The sequence below is a fragment of the Aythya ferina genome (assembly GCF_964211825.1).
Source record: "Aythya ferina genome assembly, chromosome: 5".
Lineage (NCBI taxonomy): Eukaryota > Metazoa > Chordata > Aves > Anseriformes > Anatidae > Aythya > Aythya ferina.
In genome coordinates, this window is record NC_140301.1 from 39,144,417 (window position 1) to 39,164,895 (window position 20,479).

General features: G+C 44.6%; 1 protein-coding gene across 6 annotated transcripts in view; it reads right to left on the minus strand.

The window, feature by feature from the left end:
- ESRRB (estrogen related receptor beta) overlaps positions 1 to 20,479 on the minus strand; it is a 132,569-nt gene that overhangs the window by 93,033 nt on the left and 19,057 nt on the right. Inside the window, exons 2-3 of one of the 6 annotated variants that reach the window (XM_084520862.1) lie at positions 4,534 to 4,634; positions 4,249 to 4,354 (exon numbers count right to left, since the gene is read on the minus strand). The exons of 4 other annotated variants lie outside the window; for them this stretch is intronic. The gene's annotated coding sequence lies outside the window, so the exon portion shown is untranslated. The remainder of the gene's footprint in view (positions 1 to 4,248; positions 4,355 to 4,533; positions 4,635 to 20,479) is intronic. One more of the 6 variants, XM_084520864.1, reaches the window with a different exon arrangement.

The following is a 20,479-nucleotide window of genomic DNA, read 5'->3' on the forward strand; positions in this document are numbered from 1 at the left end:
GGGCACAGGATTCCCCCAGTGGCACTGGTATTAGAGACGTCCAGTGTTTGCCTCCTCTCTTTGCAGGCTTTCTTTGCATGATGTGACTGCAGTATAATTCAAGGTACAATTTAAAATAGATTATTTTAAGCTCTAAATGTGCAAAAGGCTCTCATTACTACTGAAACTAAACCTGTTTAGGCATCTAATGAGCCCAAATGAAGTATCCTCAAACTGGCAGGAGAGCATCCGTGGTTTGGATTTTCACTAGTTTAAATGGATTGTCTCAAAATCGATACAAGTTTAAGTGTACAGCTTCCCTGTGTAGAACAGATCTTCTCCGGACTGAGAAAGTGGCATCACTTACAAAATAAAATACTGCCTGTGCAAGGGTATAACACCTATTAATGAGTACCACAAAGCAGCACCGAGAAGAAGGGGCAGAGGAGATAGCTGCACGCAGCTTGTTAGGAAATACTGCACCCAAGAAGGGGTATCTAGAAGTGACAGCCAACTAACGAAAGTTTCAGGGATATCCCAGTATATTCAAGATCCTCCCATGGTTGGGAAACATAAGGAAAAAAAACACATGGGTGTATCTCCAGAGACACAGAATGTTTTCAGGTACAGTACCTGCATTACACAGGGGCTCGGGGCTCTCTGTCAGCAGAGGATGCAAATTGGTTAAAGTGAACGGCGCACAGAGCAAGGCTGCCCATCTTGCAGCACTCTAGCCCTACATCCCTGCCTCCCAGGGCAGCTCACAGAGCCTTGCTGTCAAGAAAACCCTTCCAGAAGACGCAACAGCCTTTGTGGGAGGCTGGGGCCAGAATCCGCTCCTGTCAAACAGCTCTCCAGCCCAGGATGTGACTGCGGCTGGTGAAACATGTTAGCTAATGAAGATTGAGTCAGGCAGGCAGAGACGATCCCCTCAGCCTGTTAATCCACTTAGGGAAGGAGAAGGGAAACCTGAGCTGAATTCCTGTGCTCCCTGTGATGGACTGTACTCTGCTTCAGCACCTATGCAGAGCAAAAACAACCAGAGCTGGATTGGGGAGAGCTCTGAACACAAGATGAGTGCTTTTGGGAGGCACGATGAAGAGGACAGACTCAGGGAACAGCAATCCCTGTGCTGGCTTTTGTGCTTACTGGGGCTAATAAACCAAACTGTGCTTTACCTGCCCCCTCACCACGAGGAAGCAGGATGAGGCTGGATATGAGCTTCTGCCCGACAGCAGGGCAGGGTGAGCACAGACACCCTGCGCTGTTTTTCACACAGCAAAAAGGCTTCCCAAGGGGTCAGCTCGGATTCCAGGGTCAGAAAATCAAAGAGAGCATTTGTGCCCCACACATCCATCATCACAGCAGCAACAGGAAGCCAGCCCAAGCCTCCTGTCCAGTTAAACTCCTGCGATTTACAGGGATGATGGGTGCCAATCCCGGGAAATGTCAGATTATCCTTAACCACCAGAGGGTGCTCCCCATCTCAAAGACAGAGTCAATGTCAGATTCACCCAGACAGTTGGAGGAGTCTTCACTTCCAGCAATCAGGGAATCTGAGCAAGGGAAAAATTAGAAGATTAATAATAAATAATTATTAATGAATCTGATCCTGTGTCTCCCCTCTCTTTCCCCATCCCTCCTGTCCGGGCAAGGTAAGGCCCTTTGTCCTATTTGTCCTCTGTGTCCTGCTCAGTCAGGTGATTTTCTCACACTGGAGGTTAAATCACTTTTATTCTTTTCTCCTAGATCATGGATCCAGAGCAGCAAATAAACATTTTCCGCTTGGCAGGTCTGTAAAGAATGAGAGTCCAGCCTGCCTGCCTGCGAGCATGGTAAGGATCGCACCCTCTGGGCACACAGCTTTTTGCAGTGTCAAGGCCTCGCCTTACCCCTGCACAGCTTCAGCAGGGTGGGGGGCACCAGCCCTTGTTTGCAGGCTCATTTTCCCTGCTCTGTCCTAAGCCATTTTTCCAGAGGGCAGGTGCTTGCTGTGCAGAGATGCCTCAAGATGATGCTTTCAGAGCTGATGTGCCCAAGTTTTTGGGCACTAGCACTGCCAATAATACAACTGGAGGGAAAGACAGTTCACTTTGGGAACGCAGGGCCCCCACAGCCTCTCTTCCTCCGCTCACTGGCAAGGAGCAGTCTTGTGACTGAAGCGACATGCTCAGGAGCCATGCACCTGGCAACATGCTGCTTTGTGCATCGCCTTCCCTTTTGCATAGGTTAGAAATAATACCCCAGAGTTACATCATACGGGGAGAACACAGCAGTTAGGGTTTAATCATAAGGGTCATATTGCACCCTGGCATTCAGAAAAGAGAGCTTAAAGCATGCCAAGTAAGATCAGGCACCTATGCAAAGCAGGCCAGCTCTGCTGACACGTCTGGCATAACATCCATTTGCCTCAGCCCCAGCTTGCTTTGATAGTCCAGGTCTGTGCGTCCCACGGGAAAACCAGCTCTCGTTGATGGCTCCCACCCAGCACACATGCTGCATTTGCTGTCTGACCACCACAAGAACAGATTGTTGTATTCCTTCTTTAATTGCTCTTTCCTCTCTCCTTTGGCCACTAGTGCCAGGTCCTGCCTGCAGGGATTTTTGTCAGAGTTCCTGCTCTTGGGTATCCTGGCATCACTTTTTGTTCTGTCCTCTTTAAACCAATAACAACATTTTTTCTGATAAAAGAGTGAAAATCAAGCAGTTAAACCCCTGCACAAGGAACTCTCATTCAGTCCAAAGCATATTTGATAGGATTGGCTTGCTTAATGCACAGAATGAACCATTATCTGCAGTACATGTGGGAAATAGTGCTTTCCAATTCAACTGGTCAACAGTGACACTAGCCATACTTGAGAGAGGCTTCACACTCTGCAGCCAAAATAGGCCAATGAATCCTCCTCCAGTGTTTGAAATTGTGAGAAGGGAAAGAGGTGAAAATATAAAAGATTTTATGGTCAGTTCTCAGACACTTGCAATAGACAATTCTACTTGCTACAAACAAAACTTCGGGGCTATGTGTCACAGCTACACTTCTTGCACTACTCATACCATTTTCCTTGCAAACATAGCAAATACTAGACATGGCACAGAAAGGTTAACCAGTGTTGGGTTTGGACACCAACCATCCTAGCATTATTAACATTCAAATCCTCAACTCAGTAAGTTTTAACACTACTCCATTACCATTCCGGTCACCATAAACGTGTTCCTAAACATGTACGTAACCTCATTTTTGATGACTGATTATCTAAATATAGGTATTTTGATAATTACTTTTTTGTGTACTTTCACTAAGAGCTCAAGTTTTGTCATTCTTCCTCCTACCACTATAGCAACAACTTTTCACATCATTTCATAGCCCTAATGACATTCTCCTTTCTTGCATATTGCTGCATAGGAAAATTATGTGGGTTTTTATTCTTTTAATTCCTGTTAGTGGGTTTTAAGATCTCAGATTGTCTCTGATTCCTTTACTCTTCAGAACAGCAGTATTTGGGTGTCATTTTTGCTCATGAAGCCAAATTACAGCGAGATCTGTCTTCCACATGAAGTTGCACCCCATGGTAGATACACATGGTAGATACACATGGTAGATATTACAACTTGGGGATTACATACTATTTAAGATGAACAGGTTTTGACTACCTGCAATTAGCTGCAACTACACAAAATAGAAACACTTCCTCCAAGCAGAGATGCTGGGACAACACCATCTTACAGCACATAAATTTGTCAAGTACAACAGGAACAGCGAAACAAAACAAAAAAAACTGTGCATTAAATAGGGCACACTACAAATGCAGTTAAGAATTAGAAAATGACAATTGTGTTTACTACAAGTGAGGAACACTCCTAGCTCTTGGGTACATGCACATTATTTTACAGACATTAATTACACGATCATATTTTTCCCCACAGGATCTCACCTCAGTCTGCACTCAGAAAGGATTGTGTCCATGCAAAGAGCAGCTATTTGAAATACTGTTTTCTGCTCAGAGTGACTGGTGTGGCCCCAGGCCTTATTTACTACACATTATTCAAACCTGGCTCTGGAGATTTACTCATTTCCTCATGTGTTTTTCTTTGGGCTTATCATTACACTGTCCAAGGGCTTCACCATCCCAAGATCATTTATTTTCACACACCCCTATGAAAGGAGGGGGTATTTTTATTCCCATTTTATGGGTGAATAATTGAGGACCACTGTGAAAGGTGTTTGCTAATTCTGGGTGCCGAGTCTGAGACATACACAGCATGACTGACCTGTGTTTGTATAGCACTGTGCTAGTGGATTCCCATTCACTTCATCTGCAGCTGTAAGCACTCACTGCTTCTGTAAAGTAGGTCCTTTGAGATCAAAAAAGGTTCGCTATAAAACAGGGAACGCACAATTAAACACCCACTGGCACAACAGCTGCTTAAAAAACTTAAAGACTATCATACAGAAATGGTCAGAGAGAAAGTCAACTGCCAGGTCAGAATTTCTCTGCCTCAGCCATAAAAGCTTCTCTTTCTCTCCCGCCGTCCCTTGTCTCACTCACTACACACCTGACAAATGAGGCAGGGGTCCTACAGATGGTCTCTTTCACCGTGCAACTCTGATTTATCTCAGAGTAGGTCCATCACACGCAGTGAATGAGGCAGGGGTCCTGTGGAAGAAATAGCATAGAGGATATGTTGCTAAAACCTGAGTTGTGTAAGACGCACAGTTAGGTTGACAGAAACGTACAGAGTATAACTGGCCTTTCTCCACCTTCCAGTTCTTGTGTTAGCACCCTTCAGAGTGCTCTTTTCAGTTTGTTGTTTCTTTCACAGAAAAAAAATAAAATAATAATCCCTCACAATGCATCACAATGACATTTCTGTGGGTTATCAGAAAAGACAGACCTATTATGCTATTACCAAGGTAATGGAGCAAACAGGCTGCAGGAGTAGGTCATTCTCCTCTGTGAAGAGTAACATGAGCAGCATGAAGCACCAGGTGAATTTCAGACACTGATGACTACCGAGGAATAATGAGTCAGAGGCTCTGCTGACCATTCAACCCAAGTTGTGCCTCTTTTTCTCCAATCCAGACCATCCCAGCCCACTCTCTTCATTGTCTTTGCCTCCTCACCCCAACCCTTCCCCTTTGCTCTCATCTCACCTCCCCAAACACCATTCCCCTACAATGTGCATTCCCAGCTTGCTTGTTCAACAGCTGCCTGTGACCATTCACTACCCCTCCTCACTTTTTTACTACCCCTCCTCACCTTTTTGCCCGTTCTCCTTGCCCCATCTTCCCATTACTTTGGTGGCCCCACTTACTGATATCCCATCACCTGACACAGTCCTGTCTGTCCATCCAGTGGGGCTTCAAAATGTAATTTTTGAGCTTTATGAAATCTTCTTGAATTATTTCTACACAGAAGGAAGGCAAAATCCAAAAACACCGAATAAACCCTATTTTGTCTTTTAAAACACATGTTATTTTTGACAAAAGTTTTCCCCAAACAAATCTGTCAGAGATATAGAAAATGCGTAAGGTAATGACTAAAGCTAGGCAGTGGTATGAACAGCTTAAATGAAATTTTACAGGGAGTACTAGTAGAAAAATGCAGTGCTAGTAGTCTCTGCTGCAGATTTGAAGGTAAAAACTAAGGAAGATGCTTAAACAAGAAAGAGTCCTGCTGCCATCTCTTTTTAAAACTTCCCATGGTTGGTTATATTAGCATTTGGATGTCAGGCCTGTGATGGTTAGCAAAGTGCTGGTACTCCTTCATATATTATCCAGGTAGCTTATAGATGCTAGCACTTATTTGATACACACACCTGCACCCATCTCAGGCTTGCGTCAGCTGGTCACAAGATCATACACATCTTAGAGTCACGGGATATAAGGCAAGGACCAGGTCAGCTGGTTGCTGCGTACCTCTGTCCCAACTGAGGATCAGCCTTAGCAGCATTATGTTGACAGATGTTTTTTCAGCCTGCTCCAAAAAACTTCCAGCATTTCCCAGTCTGTGTTCTAATGCTTCTGTATTGTTGCTAACACAAACTTTGTAACGTAGAACTGAAATCTCCCACACTGCACTCAAAGCCCATTTACTTCCAGCTCTAAGAACAATAGATATAGCAAACAGCTTAATTGCTTCCTCCTGGACAGAGCCTCTTACAATTTAAAGAGGCATTCCCCAGCCCCTGTCTAATATCTAGATTTCAATGAAAGAAATATTAACCAGCCTAAACAAAAACAAATTAGTACCTCAGTCCCTCCAATTTCATCTCTCCAGGTCTCTAAGCTTATCACTTGGAAGGCCACAGGTTTTGCAGCCAGCAGGCTGGCTTGTGGCAGACAAGCCAAATTTCCCTTCTCTTCTAGGGGACTCCAGCTGACTCAGTAGCCATGCCTCACTGCAGTTCCAAAAAAACAAAAAAAAAAGTGTCCTGCCCTGAGCACAAACCAATCTCCTCTTGCTGACAAGCAGTGACGACATGCCAGATTTCATATGAACCAGCTCCCAGGACACTGCAAGTCCACCTCCTTGGCACATGCAGGACAGAGAGCATACAGAATGACTAGAGTTGCACAGGAGCAACGCCATCGAGTTATAACTTTTGGAACTTCACATCATTAGGATAACAAAGGTTTGCCTCCAGTGTTACAAACAGCTCCCACGGAGGCCAGGAGCCATTCTGCACAGATAGGAAACGGCAACCTTTTCTTCCATAAAGCCTTGGTGAAGTGTTGTGTGGGGGAAGGCATACTGACAGCCCAAAGGCACATGCAACTGCTCTGCACTGTGTTTGCACAACTGCGTGAGAGCGTATCCCTTGGTGATGTTATTCACAGGCCTTGGCCGACAGTAAATAAGACAGTGGAGCTTGATTCATGAGGGATGACAGGAAATCTATAACATGTGGGCTCTATAATCTGCTCGCTACTGCGTAGCAAAATGAAAGAACAACAGTCCAATTACTGAGTCCTTGCTGATCCCAAGCACATCCTCCAGATCTTGTTGTGCTCAGAGCACGGGGAGTCTGTGGGCACCGAGGGAAAGCCAGCTCTGGCTCAGGCCCAGTTTTCCATGCTGGGCAGCGCAGCAACATTTTGGAAGCATCAGACTACCTTCCAGTGGACACAAACACTGCCTAGGCTGCGGCGAGAACTTCAGAGGAAAGTTCTGGAGAGCGGCAGGCAGCTGAGCTCAGATCACCAGCTCAGGATATCAGTCACTGCGCTCCACTGCAAGCCTCCCAGGGCCCAGAGGGCCGGCCTAGCCAGGGAGCACAGATCCACCAGAGCAGCCAGGCACAGCCAGGGTTAGAAACAGCGTCAAAACACACCTTGTAGGGAAGGAGATGAGCTGGGGGGAGATGTGAGTTCTGGGGCCAGTCAGAAGAGGGATGACTGAAGAGGTTTCACATCAAGTGGAGAGCTGGCCCATGAAAGAGCAAGGAAGAAATCTGCTCTGTGGCTGCTGCTCTCACAGACTGCTCTTGTGCCACCAGTGCTGAGGACACATGGAAAGACAGAAGAAGGTTTCTTTTGGACAAAACAGTGATCCCAAACAGAAGGAGGAGGAAATGATTTTGCATCCTACTGTGTGGTGTCAGAAAACCCACACGGCTGCCCTTTTTCTCTAGCCAAACTTACACTTTTCATTCCTTACATCTCTGGCCCTTACCACTTCACACCTTTCAGATCTACCTCGTGCCTCCTAGGAAAGGGGCAAAGGGAACTTTTCTCACTTTGGTAACAGGTAAACAGCATGGCAGGATGGGGAGGGGGAACAATTTCCACTTGATCCCTAGTAAAGGCTTTCTCCTTTGCTGAGTGCACACTCTGGGGACTGCTGTCCTTTCCCTGCTTCCCCCTACAACCATCTCTGCCACCACCCCCCTTCCCCCCCCCCTTGTTATCTGTCAGTAAACAGTAATTAAAGATGTGGCCTGCTTGATAAAGCTCCCGCCCGCCCTCACACGGTGCTGCCCTCTCGGACGTGTCTAATTAAAATCCTGATGAGAAGATGAAGAAATCCCAGCAGCTGGGAATCTGCTGACTCTCCCCGCGCTTGGCCTCTTCATTACTGACGACGAGGCAGAGAGATATAAAGGACCCCGGGAAATGCTCCGGCAGACCAATCGATACAGCCTTTTGTGGGACGTGATGGACCGCTCCAGCCTGCCTTTTGAACTGTGCAGGTAATGAGGATGCTGGAGCCTGGCTCACTGCACGGGGCTGGTGGGCAAGACTTCCCCACTCATCCTGCTACGGTGCTGCTCCTGGGAACAGCACCCAGAGCCCCTGCAGCTTGGCAGCCCCTCACACCACGCAGAACTAACACAGCTATAGCAGCTGGGGGATTTATGTGTCCCCCACCAACCCAAGCTCCAGAAATCACTGCTTGTAGTACCAGAATGCTGCCAGAGCTCTACCCACTCCATCACTTCTATCCAACGTGTGTATATGTGTACATACACTGCAAAACGCTGAAAACCAGCACAGAACTGCTCAGAATGAAGCCAGCACCAAGTGCACACCGTTGTGTCCACACAGACACTCATGGGAACAGCACACTTTCACTCCTCTGCCAGGGTTTTGTGCTAAGGTGATGTTCTTGATATGCACAAAATAAAACAGCAAAGGTTTGCACGAAATGCACAGCAATATCATCATCATGAATCACCATACCTCTATTTAGACACACTTCACTTCATGTAAATACATCAGCTAAATGATTTTATTCTTGTGTTTTTTTCCGAGACTCATTTTACATGGAAACATGCACGTTTTCACTGGCACACTCATGTTTATCCAAATATAAGCAATGAAATTGCTTAGTTTCAAAATGAAAGAAATAGTAAAGGAATAGAAGCAGACTTATATTTTCTAAAGTTTAGAAGTGTATTTCAGGCACCTGCTTCCACATCCCTTGTGAGCATGCCCACAGGAGGTACACTCATCCTGGGGACTAGGATCATGTGCAAGAATGGGGTGTGTATATGGTTGAAAATACAAGTGCATTGTGCATGTAGGAAAAGCATGTTCCACATGTGGAATCAATAAAAAGTTTTTGAGTTCACACCTCCTGCTCCACAAACCACTCCTGCTCATGCGATCAGCATCAGTCCAGCAACAGCTGGTGCTCTCAGGATCTTAGCTAGGTCCTTGGAACTTATCCCCCCAAAAAAGAAACCAAAAAGAAAAAAATCAAACAAACAAACAAAAAAATTGTTTTCTTTCCTAGTTCCTCAAATTTCATTACCTTTCTAGATCATACGCATCAAAAAATATACAAAAGTTGAAAAATAAATTTCATTAAAAACTCATAAGGTAAGTAATGCCTATGGTTATGATTTTCTGAAATGCCACAGTCCTGCCCCGCTGTTGTCAGTAAGCCCCCAGGTCCAAAGATAAACCACATAACAAATCATTCCTGGTCTGGTTTAATACTGAGTTAAACTTGTGCAAAAAAAATAATAAATAAATCCCCAAACAGCTCACAACAAATAGTCCATAGCACAATGTTATCCGTAACAGCGAGAAGAGGTCAACCAAATGCAGCAGCAACGTGCCCAAAGGTGCTACTGAAAAGGGACTTTGGAGATTGCTCTGGAAAAGATGAGTGAAGAAGGGCAGCAGAGGGGAATCCTGGTGGGAATGGTGGCAGCAGCACTGTTACAGGGAAGCTCACTGCCTCTCCTGGCCCTGCAGCCTCCCTTGGCAAGAGATGGTGCTGTGCAGAACAAGACAGCAGCACTGAGTGCACAGAGCTCTCCGTGCAATCCCCGCCTGTCCCAGTACCTGTACTTGATGGAATGACACATTGCTGCAGCAGCTAATAAATAGAAGTAATTTGATTAGCTTTCCCTAACTAGCGATAAGATCCTGACAAACCCTTTTTAATGCGTTTCTGGAGCAGGATGAAATTGTTTCATTTGGCGAGCAGGGCCCCACGGGAGTTGCCTCCAAGCTCCTTTAGTGAGAGGTAAAAATATGCCAATCATTAATGAGGGGAGAATTACGGAGACTTTAATGCAATCAGAAAAGAGGAGCCCTGAGGCAGCTGGGGAATAAAACCTGCCCTTAAATCAGAGGCAGGCAGCTGGAGCATGGAAATAAAGGCATACACAAGCATGTACATGCACACACACATACCTACCGCACACAGAGATCGTGTACAGCTGCTGAAAATACACTGGGAGATTTGCCTGGGCAACAAATACCCATCTCAGCAAATGGTATCCATCTTCACCAAAAAACAATTGTAAAAAAAAAAAATCACAACAAGTTACATCGACTTGTCACACACACACAGAGGGAAGGGACCACTGTTCGTGCAATCCCCACACACTCACACATGTAGAACTGCAGTTTTCACCATTTCAAACCAAAACCTTTTGTGGAGGAGGCATGTTGGCTGCTTGGGCATCAAGCAGCAGCAGCGAGGCAGCTTTGCCAAGTGGAAGGGTGCCTCTCTCAGGGCCAGACTTGCTGCGTGCACACAACATGTCCAAACCCCTTGATCTGTCCTCCAACCAGGGCACTTATGCCAGAGGCAGCATCTACTCTGGATGTTGAAAGGCAGCTCCTCCCATCCCTTCCCCACTCCCTCCTCAGCCACTTCAGTGAATTCCCTTCCTCGGGTGAAACAGCTCTTACATGAAACCTATAACTTTTATTCTGAAGCAAACGAGAAGTCTTCAGGCTGCTGGCATTTCCCCTGGCACTGCGGCAGGCAGGAGCTGGGGCAGACCCGAGTGGCCTGCCTGGCTCTTATTTTGCAGGTGTCTATGTTCTTTCAGAAATTCCTTTTCTGACAGACAGCATCCCATCCTTCTGCAGCAATGCTCTAACTCCACCCAACAGAACACAAATGGCTGTGTCAGCACGGACCATCCCAGAGAACACTAGCTCCCAGTTTAATGGGGGGGGAAAAAAAAAGCCAGGATGGCTTTTTCTATTCTCTCTTCCAGATCCTCCACCTTGTTTACTTGAAAATAACAGGCTAGAGCACTGGGATATCAAACACCAACCGTCTTTCCTCTCCCAGACACACAAAAGGTCCAAATATGCAGTACTTTTTCCCTAGTTTGAGTGAACACTAAATAATAGGGGAGCAACTGAATGGTTGGCAAGAACAACAGGAAAGTCAATACTTAATTCTGGCCTTAAAACACACATGGGGAGCTGCAAGACAAGTATTTCTTCCTCGCAAAACCCCTGTATTACAGTGAGAGTACCTGTAGCACCTCTGCCCTCTGCTAGATGGACTGACTGTCCTGCTTAATGCGCACTGTAAGGATTGTATTGAGAAAGCTAAGCTGATTCTTCTGACAGAGACATTATCAGACACCTCTGCCACAAAAAGGCTGTGCTTCTACGCCATATTCTCACGTATACTAGATAATTGTGGGATGAGAATGCTGGTGTGACTATTAGCCATTTAATCCTACAGACAAAGGAATTATAGTCACCAAGACAGAGTAAAAGATAATAGAAAAGTAAACAGGGGCCTGTCCTGAGACAGGGAGCTCGAAGCTCAACATGTAAGTTAGGGTAGGCAGCAGGCAAATGCATATCAAGGACAGAGCTGCATGTCCCACTGCTACATGAGCGCAGAATACTCAGTCATAGGTGAGGGGGCTTCATGTCCCTCACAAACAGCTCCTGACTGCTTGAGTCATGCAATGATGGGCACCTAGAGCAGTACAGAAGAGTTCTCTGTGGCTGAAAGTTCAGAATGAAAAATATCTCAGAAGGTAAGAAAACCTCAAAGGTTCTCCCAAATTCTCTCAGTACTGTCCAAGACTGAAAGGATCAAAGCTGCTGTTGGGCACATCACCCAGCCAGACTGCATTCCCCTGAAAGACAGAGAAATCACCTCCTAGAAACAGAAACAAGTGAGATGACTCTTGCAGAGAAACCATCAAGACTGTAGAAACTGGCTAACAGGGAATTCAGCATTGTGTTAGCACAAGGCTTTCTAACATTTAGGAATTGTATTGCTGCCCTTTTGGGATTGGGGCCAGTTTTGATCAGAAGCTCCAGTTGAATTCAGTGATTTCTTCTGGTCAAGAGGTTTAGGCCATTCAAGACAATTACTAGACTCCCTCCATGGATGCATTCTGAGGCGCTCCAGGTTTTACTACAGACACAGTCCAGCCCAGCCTACAGCAGAGCTGTTCGCAACAGCCTCCTCCGAGCAGCAGGCAGAGGTCTGAGCTGGTGTCACACAGTGTGGCTCCACATACAGGACTGCCTCACTGCAAACAACTTCTCATCCTGGTTTGTTATGATTAAAAATGCACGTCACCCAGAGAGGCCTTGGAGTGGAACCCAGCTGGAAATTGGATCATTAATATTCCTTCTCATGCCCATTGCCACAAATTTCTTACCTCTCCAGAAGCAATTGCTAATGATGCAACGATTTAGGGTCTTGGACTAAAAGCGAAGAGAAGTCAAGACTAAACTGCCCATCGTTACTCCAGTTCATCCATCTTTGCCCATATCCTGACATCCCATCAATCTTATGCCAGCGTGCTGCATGTCAGATGTCTTTCAGCCCTTTCAAGCACCTGTTCCCAGTTTATTTACCAAAAGGCCTTTAGCTTCCTAAAGCATCAGGAAGGAGATTGAAGATGATCCTCATTCCCAAGCAGCTGGAAACATGAGGAAAGAAAACTGAGTGTCTGGCTCTAACCCTTGGCCAGCACACTTTCTAAACCATTAAGGTGCTGTCCAAGGGCTGGAGCAAAAAAACGCAAAGCAAGTGTAGGACATACCACACAACTGAGAATCTCACAGATGTACAAATGGGGATGTACCATTTTTATCAGACAGGTATACGTAGGAGCTCACCTCAACCCAATGAGTTACAGCAGTAACAGCACATGAAGTAGACAAGCTGTGAGAGGTACAACTCCCCCATCACTGCTACAATGACCCTTAGACAGAAGGGATCCAGGAGCAGGACACAGAGCAAGTGACTGAAATCCCCTGATAGTTGTTGTGCTCACTCACAGGCCCATCTGAACCTTTCCCCGGACCGCACTTACATTAGACAGCAAGCAGCACAACTTAACCAAGACTACACCACTGATCATGAAAATAATAAAATAATGATAAAGACATTTTCTCCTGGGACTTCAGCATCACCACTGTGGACTGCTCATGCACATTGGTACAGGGCAGAGGAAGTTTATTCTTGCTTGTCAGCTGAGCTGATATTCATTTGGCCGCAGGCAGCACAGACTCCAAGAGGGTGAATATCTGGCTGAGAGGTGGAGTAGCCCATCAGACAGCAACTAGCACAAGGGAGACAGGAAAACAGCACTGGCCACAGGAATTAGGTCACAGGAATCAACTATAAGTTCTTCTGCAAGCATCTATTAAGCCTCCAGCATCTCAGACAACTACCCCAGAAGCATCTGTCTCCCTGAAAGCATTTTGCATCTTAGACAGCTAAAAATTCTTTGGGAAATTTTCAAAATGCACATCATGCTGAGGACTTCCTCTATGTGCCTCTCCATAACACCACTGCACCACAAATAGCTCCAGAATGGGGTGTTTATTAATACAGTGCTGTAGTTTAATGGGAAACTGCTCCTGCCACATTCAAAGCTGTATGTTTGACACTTGCACTTTGATGCCATTGTTTTTTTTGTTTTACTTCATGTCAGAAACAATAATTTTCACTGAAAAAAAAAAAAAACACAACTTTGGCAGTAAAATGCATAACTACATCATCAGCTATCTCACTGCAGGAACGTGAATGGTGACAGTAGCAGAGTGATGAGCTCAGTGAATGTACACAGCAGTAACAGCTCAAAGTGATCTGGAAAAGGAGCTGTCCTATCAGTCAATTAGTGTAGCCAAGACCTTGCCACACCAATTTGAGATGAGGACAAAGAAGAACTAAAAAAAAAAAAAAAAAAAGAACCAGCAGTGGGTCCAGAAATATATGGCTGGTCTTACCTACTTCAAACACATACCTATTTCAAAAAAACAACCAACCTAAACAGCTTACTGGGCCACACCACAGATATTTCCTGATTACTTGAATGTAATAAGCAATCATCACCTCTGCCTATTCCCTTTAGCAGCTCCTAGCAGCTGTTTGCATCTCAGCCTAGTGGTCTGTTCACAAGGGCAGAGCCTTGGTTGCTACTGGAAGCCAACAGTGCCCCAGTGAAGTCAAAGCTACAGCCCACACGAAGGTAGATAAGTGATTAAAGGTATTTTAAAGAGACAACAGATAGGAAGAAAACTCTGCCACAGATTTGTAAACTCCTGTTTGTGTGGAATAAACACAGCACAGCAGACTCCTCGCAAGGACTCGTGACTTCTTGCACATCACCGAATGCCACAGACTGCTGGGTGTGGGCAGCTGAATCATTCAACCTTATCTCAAGGCTGCAGCCTCTACTCTTCCTACTCAGAAAGAGAGACAACCCCTGAGCCCTCCTCACCCCCCAAGCCTCAGCCTCCCCGGCATTCCTGGGACCACGTTATGTGCCTTTGCAGGATGCCCCCTCTGTGAATGCAAGGGCAGAGCAGAAGGGTGCCCTTGGCAGTCCTGCTGAGGGAGCAGTGTCTGCCATGCCATAAATTAACATCCTCCTCAAAGTATTTAGGGGGGACAGAGGGCAAAAAAAAATAATCTCAAATAGTTTCTCCTTTCCTGCCAATTGTCCCCACCTTCTACCTCAATCCTGGCTGGATTCCCCCTTCCCCCTGTCCTCAGCTAGCACCGCCAGGCTCAGTCCTCCTCACCCTAGCCCCCCCTCCCCAAGGACAAGCAAAGTTATTACAATAATGAATTAGCCAGGCTGCTTACTGCTGCCAGTGGCGAAGGCAATTATCCCACTCCACGTCCCCAGCCACCGCTCAGCTCCCTCATAAAGAGAGGCTTTTGGGGCCGCTTTGTGCTTTGATTGGAAATGAAGAGATTGCTAATTAGGGAACCCCTGCTGGGATCGGGCTGGCAGGAACAATGGTGAAACGGACGGAGCACACGTCCATTTAGAGAGGGGTGGGGGGAGAAGAGAGAAATGTGAGCTCCTCTGTAATGTAGTGCATCCTCTGCTCATGCCATAAACAACAGGGCAGACAATTTTATAGAGCTTTTCACCTTTTAAAGCATGCTAATTTGTTTATAGGAAGCGATAATTTGGTGTGTGTTTGCATAGGTCAATGCCTGTAGTTTCTGTGTACAGTATGGATTGATGCATGCGTACATACACACAGTCATTTCCAGAGAGGCATTTCCTTAAAGAGTGTGTCTACACAGCTGACCGTATATTTCTTGTCATTTGCTGAGCAGCACGCATCAATCCTGCATTAACAGGGAAAGATGCGTAGACAAGTCTATTGATGAGTATTAACACAGAATTTAATGCCTGAATTCACAAATCACCAAAGTTGAAAATGACTTACCAAATTAGTCAGTTCACCTGAGGCTTGCCCAGCACCTGCTTCCATTGCTTTGCCCAAGTGCTTTAAATGACAAATAGACCTCCAGAAGGAGAAAATTTCACCATTAATACAACATTTTCTTAAAACTCCTCTTACTTCAATTGCGCTAACTATCCATGGAGGTCACAGAAGCTAAATTCACCTTTCCAGGCTTATTAATTGCCCACAAACAAGTTACAGAAAACCTCCCTTGCAGTGCACGAGCACATCTGCACAGCACTGCACCAAGGGCCCTCATATATGTAACACACATTTTGTGCTCTAGTCACTTCTAACCACTGTCAAAAAAAAAAATACCTCCCGCAACAGATCAACATGCAAATCATACCACTTATAAAATACAGACTATCAACAAGAGCAAATGCCTCACCTTTTTGTGCAAAGCTGATACAAGGCAGCTGGAACCTATCCTGCATTGCTCAGTTAACTAAGTAAATCCATCAGGGAAGGACACAGGTACCATGTAAAACTGAAAGTATAGGTTTCATCCCATGTATTTGCCCTGCGATACAGGAAATTTGCATATTGTTGATTAGCATTAGGTGACTTATGCAAGGTAAAGCAAATTTCACATTTTAAGCTTGAACTTACATTTCAGAACTCCCTTGTAGATACTGAAGCATTTGAACTACTCAAGTGTGCTTTTCCCTGAAAATGCTTTCAGTAAAGTACAAGTCTTAACAGAAAGTGAGCACTAAAGGGTGGAAACATGGTTGAACTGAAAATGACTTTCAAATTCATAGACTATTTCTCCCTGCTGTTTGCTCACCTCTAGTGTTTATATCCTTCAAACAGTTGTAGCTAGTTTTCATGTTCCCTTCTTAGTCATCACTTAGCCAAGCTCCACATATTTAGTTCTTTTGATCTTCCCTCATAAAAACAATCCCTCCAGCTCTGTCATCATTTTTGTTGTTCTTCTCTTACTACCTTCCAAGTTTTCTCTGCATTTTTTTGCTTCTAGTGCCCAGAGCTGAAAGTCTCTCTCCAGAGTGGTACAAAGCAGGAACACTACATCATTGCTTCATGATGTCCTGCCTCCGTACAACACTGTCAAGTCTCACACAAAGGCCAACATTTGTGACCTGCCCACTTTTTCGCCTTGGTCTGAGGTGCTGTAATGTCTACTCAGATTGGACTTGCCAGGCACCACCATTCCCCTTCACTCTTTCACTCAATTCTCCAACATGTTCCACTTACCTGAGGAGTGTTTCCCTCAAGTAAGTACAGCCTGAAAGGAAAATCCTGTGTCAGAAACATGCTTAGGGTTGCATTAGTTTGCTGACAACCCTGTATTTACCCACAGCACGTACAAAACATGACCACTTAAAAGCAAGGAAACATCTACCTATGGACATCAAGGGCCAAGTTGTAATGTGGTATACACAAGCAGAGCTTGTTGGTTTCACCACAGCTGTGCTGGTTTACACCAGCTGAGAAGCTATTTCCATAAGTCTTAGACTGGCTGTATCACAAACAATCACATTATTCAGAGAAAGTACAAAGAAAAGCATATTTCACCCCAGCAGTTGCAATTCCTGATGCTCAAAGCCCTGTTACCTTGATTTCATAATCCAAATATTTTCTTTAAGGGATATGGCTACAGTGAGCATTATTAACAATTCAACTTATCTACCAAGTGGTACTGGAATTCTTTGTAAAAGCATTTACAACTGCTCTCTGACAGCAAGACTAATTTGGAAAAAAAAGAGATTCATTCACAGGGTCTGATTTTAAGTAGCCTAATATCCTAGCAAAGGTGGATGAAAGGAGGTGGCCTTCTCATTGCATTATAGTAGGCAGGTTGGGGCAGTCAACAGAAGAAATAATCAAATATTCTAAAATCCTGAAAGACAGAAGCAAACCCGGATTCACCCTCTCATGTGCCTAACAATGGACTGCTAGTTCTGATCTTACATGAACTCATTCTCTTTCAGAGCACAACTTGCTCGAAATAGTAATTCAGTTCTTAACAATCATTCCTGTGCAAAAGGAGCAAGTATGAACATAGCAGTACTCAACCCAGGATTTATTCCCCATATTCGTCCTGGAGCAACACAACTACATTCTGCCACATGCAGTATGGGCAAAGGCCAAAGTCTCTTAAGGCATACTGAGTTTTTTTCTCTGGGAGATTTTAATATAACATTTTCATCTGGAAATTACCAAGCAAAGAACCACATCTCTTCCCCCCTCTGCAGAAGTGTAGATATCCCTTTAATTTCATGAAGATAACACATGTGTTACATTCAAAGAGCATAAAACTTTGTTCTCCTTGCCTGTTTTTCTCCTTTAGGAGTTTGGCTCTTACAAATCAGATTGCAAGGGGGAAAAAAAGAAAAAGGGAAGAAAAAAAAAAAAAAAAAAAGAAGAGTCTCTCTACATAGGCTGCATCTATGCTTTAATCCACATCTGGTGCTGACAGAGGACATCCCACTGTCCTTCCCACCCCCCTCATTCCCACATTTGTCCTGTGTCCCTTAAAATCATGGAATATCCTGAATTAGAGGGGACACATAAGAAACTTTGAGTCCAATGCCTGACTCCACACAGGGCAACCTAAGAGCTAAATAATATATCTAAGACTGTTGTCCAAACACAATTCTTGAACACCGACAGGCATGGGGCTGTGATGACTTCCACGGGAAGCTTGTTCCAGTGCCTGCCACCCTCTCAGTGAAGATTTTTTTTCCTAATATCCAATCTGAGCTTCCCCATATGCAGTATTGCATTAAGCAAAGTAGTGCCAGCAGGTCAGGTGAGGTGATCCTTCCCCTCTCCACAGCACTGGTGAGGCCACATCTGGACTGCTGCATCCAGTTCTGGACCACCCAGTACATGAAAGACACAGATGTACTGGAGATAGTCCAATGCAGGACTACCAAGATGCTGAACGGACTGGAGCATCTCTGCTGTGAGGAGAGGCTGAGAGAGTTAGGACTGTTCATTCTGGAGAAGGGGAGGCTCAGGGAGCTCCCATCAATGTCTATAAATAGCTGAAGAGAGGGTGCACAGAGAACAGAGTAAGGCTCTTTCTAGGGGTGCCCAGTGCTAAGACAAGAGGCAATGGGCACAAACTGGAACACGGAAAGCTCCCTCTGAACATCAGGAAGCACTTCAGTGCTACACAGGTGATGAAGCTCTGGCACAGGTTGCCCAGGTAGGCTGTGGAGTCTCCCCTTCTTGGGGATCTTCAAAAGCCACCTGGATGTGGTCCTGGGAAACCTGCTCTGGGTGTCCTGGCTTGAGGAGGGGATTGGACCAGATGACCTCCAGAGGTCCCTGCCAACCCTAACCATTCTGTGATGCTCTGATCTTATCACTGGTCACCAGAGAGAAGAGATCAGGTTCAGATCCCCCTTGTGAGGGGTTGTACACAGCAGTAAGGTCACCCCTTAGTCTCCTCCAAGCTGAAGAAACCAAGAAACTCTACTCATAAGTTACACCCTCTAGTTCTTTCACCATCTTCATTGACCCTCCTTCAGGCACATTCTAATATATTCTTTTATGTCCTTTTATTGTGTAACCCCAAACTGTACTCAAGACCACAGTACTCAAGGTGAGCCTACACCAATGCCAGCTGTAGTAGGACAATAATTTGTTCCCACCAGTTGACACACATGAATGTATAGCTCAGACTGAGGAGATGATCTGAATTAAAAATGCAAGAAGGTTAGTTTAATTCAAACTGAACACAAGACAGATTACTGTAAACCCAGGTGTACATGACATACGGCATCCACATTGCTAATGTACAGCTGCTGTAACATCAGATACTTTACTTATGTTTGGGGTATTTTTCTTTTAAAATTTCCATTTTTGTGCCGGTAAATGATGACATGGTTGAGACAGAATGAGACTGAAAGACATAATTACTGAATTGAAAAGCATGATGCTGTCAGCCCAGTACTTGCTAGAAACAAAGTCTATCCAGTGAGAGATCTGAGAAGCATAATAAATTTAATTCTAAGAATAGGCTAAAGAGTGACCTGATCTAATTGTAAGTGGGGGGAAAAATTAATAGTAGAGTTCTTTAATCTAGCTTTAAAAGGATGTAAGACAAGAGCATTCCTAGTATCCAGAACTGGACAAATTTGCAATAAAGAGCATGTTTTCATTTTTAAATGGCAGGAATTGGCCACTGGGACATGTCAAGAGGCATTCTGGATAATCTATCACAATGTCTTTAAATCAAGGCTGTGTGTCTCTCTAGATGTTGATGTTGGGAAGCTAACAGATCACTACAGGAGCTACAGCACCAAAGCAGTGTGGGTCTACCTTAAACTCTGTTTAGATTCCTTTTGATTGTTTAAGAGTTGTAGAAAGCAAGACAAACATATACAAATACAAACATATACAAATACTGCTTTGGTCTGTTGAAACAGTTCACTAAGAAGTGTTTGTGTTGTATTATCCAGAACTTTTTGGTTCCCTATAAGCTTCAACAAAGAAGAATCACAAATGGTTTTTATAAAGCAATTCCTTATACATTATAATAAACAAAGTGGCTGTTTAAATCTATTAATGTCTTGATTTTTATTTTATTTAAGACCTGCTTTATTTTAAAATTTTATTCAAGCTTCATAGAGTAAGCTGTATATAGGAAAAATACATTGTATAAATCTACCACATCAGGGTTACAAAATGAGGGAAGAGAGCTGCCTCTCAAACAGCGAACACCACTGCTATGCTGTCCATGTTTGCCTTTACTGTTACAATATGCATTTTTAATATGGGGGCATTGGAAGCCTGAAGTCAAGCTATGGACTCTGCTGTGACACATGCTTGTAAACAGGAGAGGAAATATTTTCTCTTCGAGCTTCATATACTTTGGCTAACCAGACACTGATCTAGTTTCAACAGCTAAAACAAATCTATCCTTTAATTTCAAGTGACTATAGCCATGTTCCATTGGAAGATACTGTCATAGTACGGTGATAATATTTCTGTATTTTCCTCTATTAAGTTGCAATGTACTATTTTACTGCCTATTGAAGGCGTCTTAAACCCACACACTGCTGTTCTCCAACTAGCCCT